Below are 8,478 nucleotides of genomic sequence, written 5' to 3'. Positions count from 1 at the left end.
ACGATTGGTATTAAACAAGTCAGACAGCATTCGATCCAGTGATAGCTTGTATTTGCAATTTACATGTAGATCATGATAACGACTATAAAATTTGCGAAATACTGACTGTTGAAACCTCTGTATCATCAACTTATTAATCAGTAGCATGCCGCAATTTAAAAATTGATCATAAGCAGAACATGCTCTCTTGTATCAAATCAGTTGAAAGACATAAACACCGTTTTTATACGCTGTATCCAATATCCTTTCCGCGGTTGCAGCGTATAAAAACGGGGTTAATATAATCAAGTATGTTTCCTATTTCCTGGTGGACCCCCGCAGCGTAAAAAAAAAAGGTTTCAAATAGCCGAAGGTGTGTTTCCGTAGAACGGTTAGGCAATTGTTATAAAACCTCTAATTTAACTTGATTTTTCGATTAATATTATAGAAGAATATAGAAACTTTTTAAATTATTGTTGAAATATGTATCATTATGTATATGTCGTTAAAGAAAATAATTACATTGAACAATTTAAAGTTATTACGTAATAGGTTTCACATTTCAAAATTCTCAGTTTTGTAAAATCTTGAAACACCTATCATTACATAAGGATATAAAAATCTATAAGAACATATGCATAACTACAAAATCAAGGAACAGTTATCCTCCGCAATCATAACTGTACATGAAAAATGTTTGAAAAGTAGCTAAATTATTCTCACAACTATCTATTATGTAATTCTATAAGTGTGTTCTTCAAAACGTTATGGCATGTCTGAACTTCCTAATTCCTTAAAGAAAAGACTCATATATGCAAGGCAACAAAGCGTTAACGCATAAAAACCTAACCTACAAAGTAGGCAAAATTGCGGTGGGGTACAAAGTCGTATTCGAGTACGTAAAATTACGCTTTTTGCTTATAGGATACATCGTATGTTTTCAAAGTATGCAAATTTATATCCATTTTGTCTTTCTTATGCTTATAGGAATTAATTTTGATAGTTCGTTTGTCGACATATTGCAATAATTAACCATAATACGGATTTAAATAGAGAGGTAATCACGTGGTACAGTCATATATGCGATCTCCTATCAACTGATTGTGAAAATAGTTTTACATATTTTTAAAAACTCAGCTTTTAAGGGCCTTATTTATTCACCATGGAAAACATTTATTTTGATGTTGACAAAGCCCCCGAGTCTTACATATGTATATGTTTTAGTAACCAGTTCCTACAATTAGCGATGTAACTACCCAAATGTAGCGAAGAAAGCGAATAGCTTGCGAATGCAAAAAGGAGCCGTGTCGGAATAATCCGTAGAAAATAAAAAAGAAATATCGAAAAAGTTTTTGTATACATTTTGAAGAATTTTCTTTGTGTAAAGTTTACGCATATCTACGTTATGACTATAAAGATGCGGTTTTTTGTTGTTGTTTTTTTTTTTTTTAAATATCCGTTTTTAAATTATTACATGTACACTACGACTGTCCGTCGTGAAATCACCCTCGCGGCCGCATGACTATTATTCTGTGTGGTAAAACATCCATGTTTCATTCTATAAGCAAGGTAAATAATTTTTCCCTATGAAATATTTAAGCATTCATCAATGCCTTCAATTCGTATCTTTCACGCTTACTGAACATTGAGTAAAACAAATCCATCTTCATTTTGCATTTGTTATTGCATACTGTTTCCATAACAATATTAATTGCATGTTTATATCAATACATTGCTTTTAACCTGTCTTTGAAAACAATCTCAGAAGGCTAAAAGCTATTCTAGAAGGCTAATGCAAAACACAAATTGTTTTTGAATTTTATTTATGTTTTCGTTAGAAAATTCAATAGCTATATTTCATACATATTTTCACGATTAGATACTCTTACGAATGAGTTATTGTTATTCCTCTAATCCTTAACGGCAATGCGATATTATCTAAAATGTACGCAATACAATTAATCTGTCGGAATAAGCCAGAGGAAGAACTGACTGCAGGAAACACACAGGCTTCGAAATGAAATCAGAAAGGTTTCTAAAATGTCTGCTTTACATAGTATTTGTTACATTTAATGGAAACCTCTCATGCCTCTGAATTAGTGAAGAAGTAGCTTAGCCGAATTTGACACTTGCGTCAATGAATTTTCTCGTATACACAATGACGACAATACGACATAGCATAACAAGAAATATACCGACATATTACGTAGGGGAAATATTTTGTGGTCGTTTTTCTGATCTGATTTCAATTTCAAAGTGAAAGAACGTTACACATAACAAATAATAATGACTTCCATCACCAGGGTCTCACTTGCACCATCACCATTGGAGGGCCTTGACAAAGTGCACCAAGGTCACAACCTACGTTGAGACTTAAGAAGAAGAGTTTAACAGAAAAATATCAAATGCCAGTAAACGAGACTTCTTTCACTGAATAGCTGTAGTATATGCTCTGTTGCATTTTAAAATTCTATTTTCGTCTCATGTTGTGGACGGAAATGTATTACATATTGGGCGGCACTTGTGACACGTGCTTTATTCATGTTTCATCTTGCGTTGCGTGTTTTCTAATTAATTAAGGACTGCTCTCTTCCGTTCCTTAATTTCATTCTATGTGGCCTATCATTCACAAATCCATAATCCTCAGCTCATTCTTAAAATTTAATTCGCCATTCACAGATCCAGTTCTCGGTGGTCGAGCCGTGGTCAATTTTCTATTGAGAACTCCTGGGGGTCGAGCCGTGGCCTATTATATATTGGGGACTCCCGGGGTCGAGCTGTGGCCTATTATCTATCGGGGAATCCCAGGGGTCGAGCCGTAGCCTATTATATATTGGGAACTCCCGGGGGTCGAGCCGTGGCCTATTATATATTGGGAACTCCCGGGGTTGAGCCGTGGCCTATTATATACTGGGGACTCCCGGGATCGAGTCATGGCCTATTATCTATTGAGGACTCCCGGGGTCGAGTCGTGACCTGTTATCTATTGGGGACTCCCGGGGGTCGAGCCGTGGCCTATTATATAGGGTCGATCAGCGGCGTGTTTACCAGTGGGAACTCCATCTTATACATGGAATCGAACGGTAAGAATTATGAACTGAAATTGCATAAAATGAAAATAAAGAAAATAACCTGCATTTATTTAAAACCAACAGGTGGGAATCCGGACCTTCCAGTCCATTGGATTTGCGCTCAATTACCCTCGTGTTCTGTACATTTTTAATGTCACTAACGCAGATCTCGAAATCACTATATAAAAAATGATAATGATAGTAAAAAAAAAAACCTCGGATATTCAACACGCCATTTCATTCATTTATATCCCTGCCATTGGTGCATTTTGTCGAAGCACTTTTTCTACAAAGTCCAGATCATCCCGAATTGCTTGTCATCGTTTGATTCTGCATGAAATAGGAGTGCAAAGGACCCAGAGAAATGAGTAAACGGAAAAAATAAGTTCAGTCAGAACGAAAATCAACAGGAAACATTGTAATTAACTATTTCTCTTTGCTTGGAGACTCGTGTAAGCGGCTTTTATCAATGTTTTACATTATTTGAGTCATGGAAGTAATTCGCAAGCGATTTTATTGAAAATGAAGAGATCGATTACATTTACTGGAACTAAGGGAGCGAACTCTCAATTGGCGACCTTTCTCTGACCAGAGGAGAGTTGCAGGTGCTTCTGGGCCGAACTTCAGTTACACCTGAAATCTTTGAAATCAATTAGATAAAACTAATATATGTAGTATATAGCTTTCAAAAACAATTTATTTTTTATGCCACAATTTTTTAAGTTTGCTTTAAGAATAAACCACTCCTTAAAGTTACATGTACATGTACTTCTGTAGTCGCAAATCAAGACATGGTTAATGCCCTTGTGTCCAAACTGTTTATTCATTTGAAAGAAGTTTCCCTAGTTCTGTTTCAATTTGTAAAGTCTGTAAAGGGCCTGGTCAGCCTTCTAATTATATCTGTCACCACATATTACTCTGATTGATTGAGTGATTTTATGTTGTTTAACGTCCCACTCGAGAAAATTTCACTCATATGGAGACGTCACCATTGCCGGTGAAGGGCTGCAAAATTTAGACCTATGTTCGGCACTTACGACCTTTGAGCAGGGAGGGATCTTTATCGTGCCACAACTGATGTGACAAGGGACTTCGGTTTTTGCGGTCTCATCCAAAGGGCCGCCCCATTTAGTCGCCTCTTACGACAAGCAAGGGGTACTGAGGACCTATTCTAACCCGGATCCCCATTTTATGACATCTCACCAAAGCATAACTACTATTTCATTTCACAACCATGTAGGCCTATAAATTCACATGGACCTTTTTTTTTTTGACCCGATATAGACAATTATTAATAGAGAAAACATGTTTCCCTTTTCAGACACAATCAAAATTTTATCCACATGACAAAGAAAATCCTGTGCAATATATATACAAATTTATTAAGAATGCATCATTTTGAACGGTTCTTTTCAACGTTTTCCAGGGAAGCACACACTCGGAATCCCCTCCCAGCACAATCACACCTTCGGCGATCAACCTGACCTCCCCCTTCAAATTCTAATCCTGCGGACGTATTTCTTATTGAAGCCCTGATGTTGTATAAATCAACACATCGTCATGTTGTGTGTGTATTTAAAATCAACACATCGTCATGTTGTGTGCGGGCATTTAAAATCAACACATCGTCATGTTGTGTGCGGGTATTTAAAATAAACACATCGTCATGTTGTGTGCGGGTATTTAAAATCAACACATCGTCATGTTGTGTGCGGGCATTTTTAAAATCAACACATAGTCATGTTGTGTGCGGGTATTTAAAATCAACACATCGTCATGTTGTGTGCGGGCATTTAAAATCAACACATCGTCATGTTGTGTGCGGGTATTTAAAATCAACACATTGTCGTGTTGTGTGCGGGTATTTAAAATAAACACATATTCGTGTTGTGTGCGGGTATTTAAAATCAACACATCGTCATGTTGTGTGCGGGTATTTAAAATCAACACATATTCGTGTTGTGTGCGGGTATTTAAAATCAACACATCGTCATGTTGTGTGCGGGCATTTTTAAAATCAACACATAGTCATGTTGTGTGCGGGTATTTAAAATCAACACATCGTCATGTTGTGTGCGGGCATTTAAAATCAACACATCGTCATGTTGTGTGCGGGTATTTAAAATCAACACATTGTCGTGTTGTGTGCGGGTATTTAAAATAAACACATATTCGTGTTGTGTGCGGGTATTTAAAATCAACACATAGTCATGTTGTGTGCGGGTATTTAAAATCAACACATCGTCATGTTGTGTGCGGGTATTTAAAATCAACACATCGTCATGTTGTGTGCGGGCATTTAAAATCAACACATCGTCATGTTGTGTGCGGGTATTTAAAATCAACACATCGTCATGTTGTGTGCGGGTATTCAAAATTAACATCTCGTCGTGTTGTGTGTGTGTATTTAAAATCAACACATCGTCGTGTTGTGTGCGGGTAAAATCAACACATTGTCATGTTGTGTGTGGGTAAAATTAACACATTGTCATGTTGTGTGCGGGTATTTAAAATTAACACATCGTCATGTTGTTTGCGGGTATTTAAAATCAACACATCGTCATATTGTGTGCGGATATTTAAAATTAACACATCGTCATGTTGTGTGCGGGTATTTAAAATCAACATATCGTCATGTTGTGTGGGTATTTAAAATCAACACATCGTCATGTTGTGTGCGGGTAAAATCAACACATCGTCATGTTGTGTGTGTATTCAAAATCAACACATCGTCATGTTGAGTGCGGGTATCTAAAATCAACAGATCGTCATTCTTGTGAGATTTGTGGGAAAAATACGTCTAGTCTTATATTCGTCCAAAGGTTATGTATTTTACCCGTTAGCAACTCATTCAAAGGAGAGAGAAGGTTGCAACCCATTATTTATCGAGTGATTACTTTGAGCTACAAACCTTTTGATGGATTTTTGAATACTTTCTATGGCGGAAGGACTTTCCACACTTTGGGCACGAAATGGTTGGAGTAGCCGAATGCTTGTATTTAATATGTTCTTTTAAATATGTCCTTTCAAGGAATTTTTCCCCACAAATCTCACAAGAAACAGATGCCCCCCTCGATTTTCTACCACAGCGTTTCTTGTGACCATCAAGATCTCGGAAGTGACCTCCGCATTTGGTACAAACTTGTCTCTCCTGTGAATGAGTTGCTAAATGCCTCCTTAATTGGTATGTGTCTTTGAAACTCTTCTCACATTGGGTACACAAGTATCCCTCATTTTTATGTTGAATTTCTTGTGGTCACTCAAGGCCCCTGAACTTGTATATGAAGCTCCACACACTTCACAAATAAGTTTCTTTTTATTTGCTTCATCATGGTTTTTTTGTTGTCTTTTCAGTAAATAGTTCTGTGAAATTATTTCCCACAATGACACTGGAATTGATTTCCATCGTTATGGGACTGTAGGTGCCTCTGCAGACTACCTTTCAGTTGATAAGTCTTTTTACAAATTACGCTTTCAAAAGCCTGTTGTGATATTATTTCCACCATCTCGCTAATCATAACATGCTCTTCCATCTATATCATCAAATAATCCATGCAAACATAAATTAAAAAGTATCTTTAAATCAAATAAACAGTTAAAAGTATATTGTGCACCATATTTTTTCCTTTGAATCCAAAGTATTTTGTGACTCCCCCTTTCTTAATCATTAACAAAGTTCGACTCCCCCCTCCGTTACCTTTGCAATGAAATAAGAAATCGTCTCCTTGTATTCTTTAAACGAGTATTTTCCAAATTCTGATTGTCAAACAATAAAGGTTGTCAAATAATAATACATTTAGATCACCTACTATATAGTCATACTGCTTAAATATTCGTTAATGCATATTTTTTTGTCATCAATGTAGCAAAAGTTATGAATTCTGCAAATAGATCCGAAGTGTTTGAGCATACCAGATGGTTAAGTCTTGCAAACTTCCGATGTACATGTAGCTTATTTATCGTATTGTTCCGTGCAATATAGCATTTGTGCAAATACTAGTTATAAATGCAACAAAAAGCCGTGACCTACCTTTCGGCGAATTTCGAAGCGAAGAAAATCGACTCCCTCTGGCGTTAAAAGCGACTCCCTCGTTCTTTTTTGCGACTCCCCCAAAGTAACGGTTTGACACAGGGATCAAGCGAGATAAAGCTAGCGAAATCTGTACACATTTTCCAACAAGAGTTATTTTCCTTTTCCCCATATCAAACACCGATATTCGGTGCATCGTATGAGAGAGAGAGAGAGAGAGAGAGAGAGAGAGAGAGAGAGAGAGAGAGAGAGAACTTGATATTCGGAATACAAAATGTTAACTGGTATTTGAGTTACAATTCACTCAGTTAATATTTCTTTATTCTATGCCCTCTGGGCCCAAAATGGGAATAAACTTTAAGTTATCTTATATATCATATATCTGTTATCTCATATGCGTAGCATTTTAATGAAAGGACACTAAAAACATTTTACAGTGAACAATCATTTCGTTAGATAAAATCTGAACACAAAACAAATTCAGCCATCCAAAACAACTACCGAATTTTCAGTTACTAGTCGAAAGTGTTACATACTAGCTATATTATGCTAATTTGTGTTATCCTGGATAGGTAAAGGCTATTATTATTATTAATAATATTACATTATTATTACGTACTGCTCATTGGATAACGAAAGATTCATTTTGGAATTTCGGTTTTTACCAATTTTTGAATAATTTTATTTTCAAAATAGAGTTAAGATGTTGATCAATAATTACTTTTTATCTTGCATAGTAAATCAAGTAATACAGTTTGCTGGAGTGGTGGTTTTTTTTTTTTTTTATCACGGGTCGGGTCTATTTTTCAATTCTACATTGGCATAGGCTCCGTCGTTAAAACGTAGTGCATATAAATGCTTTATAGTTGAATATGAAATTTATTTCACGATCGAGTAAAGGCAGGGTTTTTAAATATATATATATATATATATATATATATATATATATATATATATATATATATATATATATATATAAAGCACAAACAAACAATTATAATACCCAACCTTACGTTTACCCCTAGGATCTAAACGATACATGTGATAATCAACTAGGTACTGAAAATTTTCGCGGTGGGTGCCGTACGTCGCTGGTTCGACCCCGGCCTGGGGCGAAAATTTTCAGTACCTAGTTGTGATTATTTAGTGCTTTATACACACACACACACACACACACACACACACACACACACACACACACACATATATATATATATATATATATATATATATATATATATATATAAAGACCCTGTCTTAAATTTCGAGTGAAATAAATCCCGTATCCAGCTATAAAACATTTGATTTTCTGTTTATTACATTCATATTTGTTTGTTTTATGATATGTTTATAAATCTTAAAGGATGTATAGTGATGCATAACATTACGTCACTAGTG

Source organism: Ostrea edulis, chromosome 5 (genome assembly GCF_947568905.1).
Source record: "Ostrea edulis chromosome 5, xbOstEdul1.1, whole genome shotgun sequence".
NCBI lineage: Eukaryota > Metazoa > Mollusca > Bivalvia > Ostreida > Ostreidae > Ostrea > Ostrea edulis.
The sequence above is the reverse complement of the archived record's forward strand: the minus strand, read 5'-3'. Positions refer to the sequence as shown.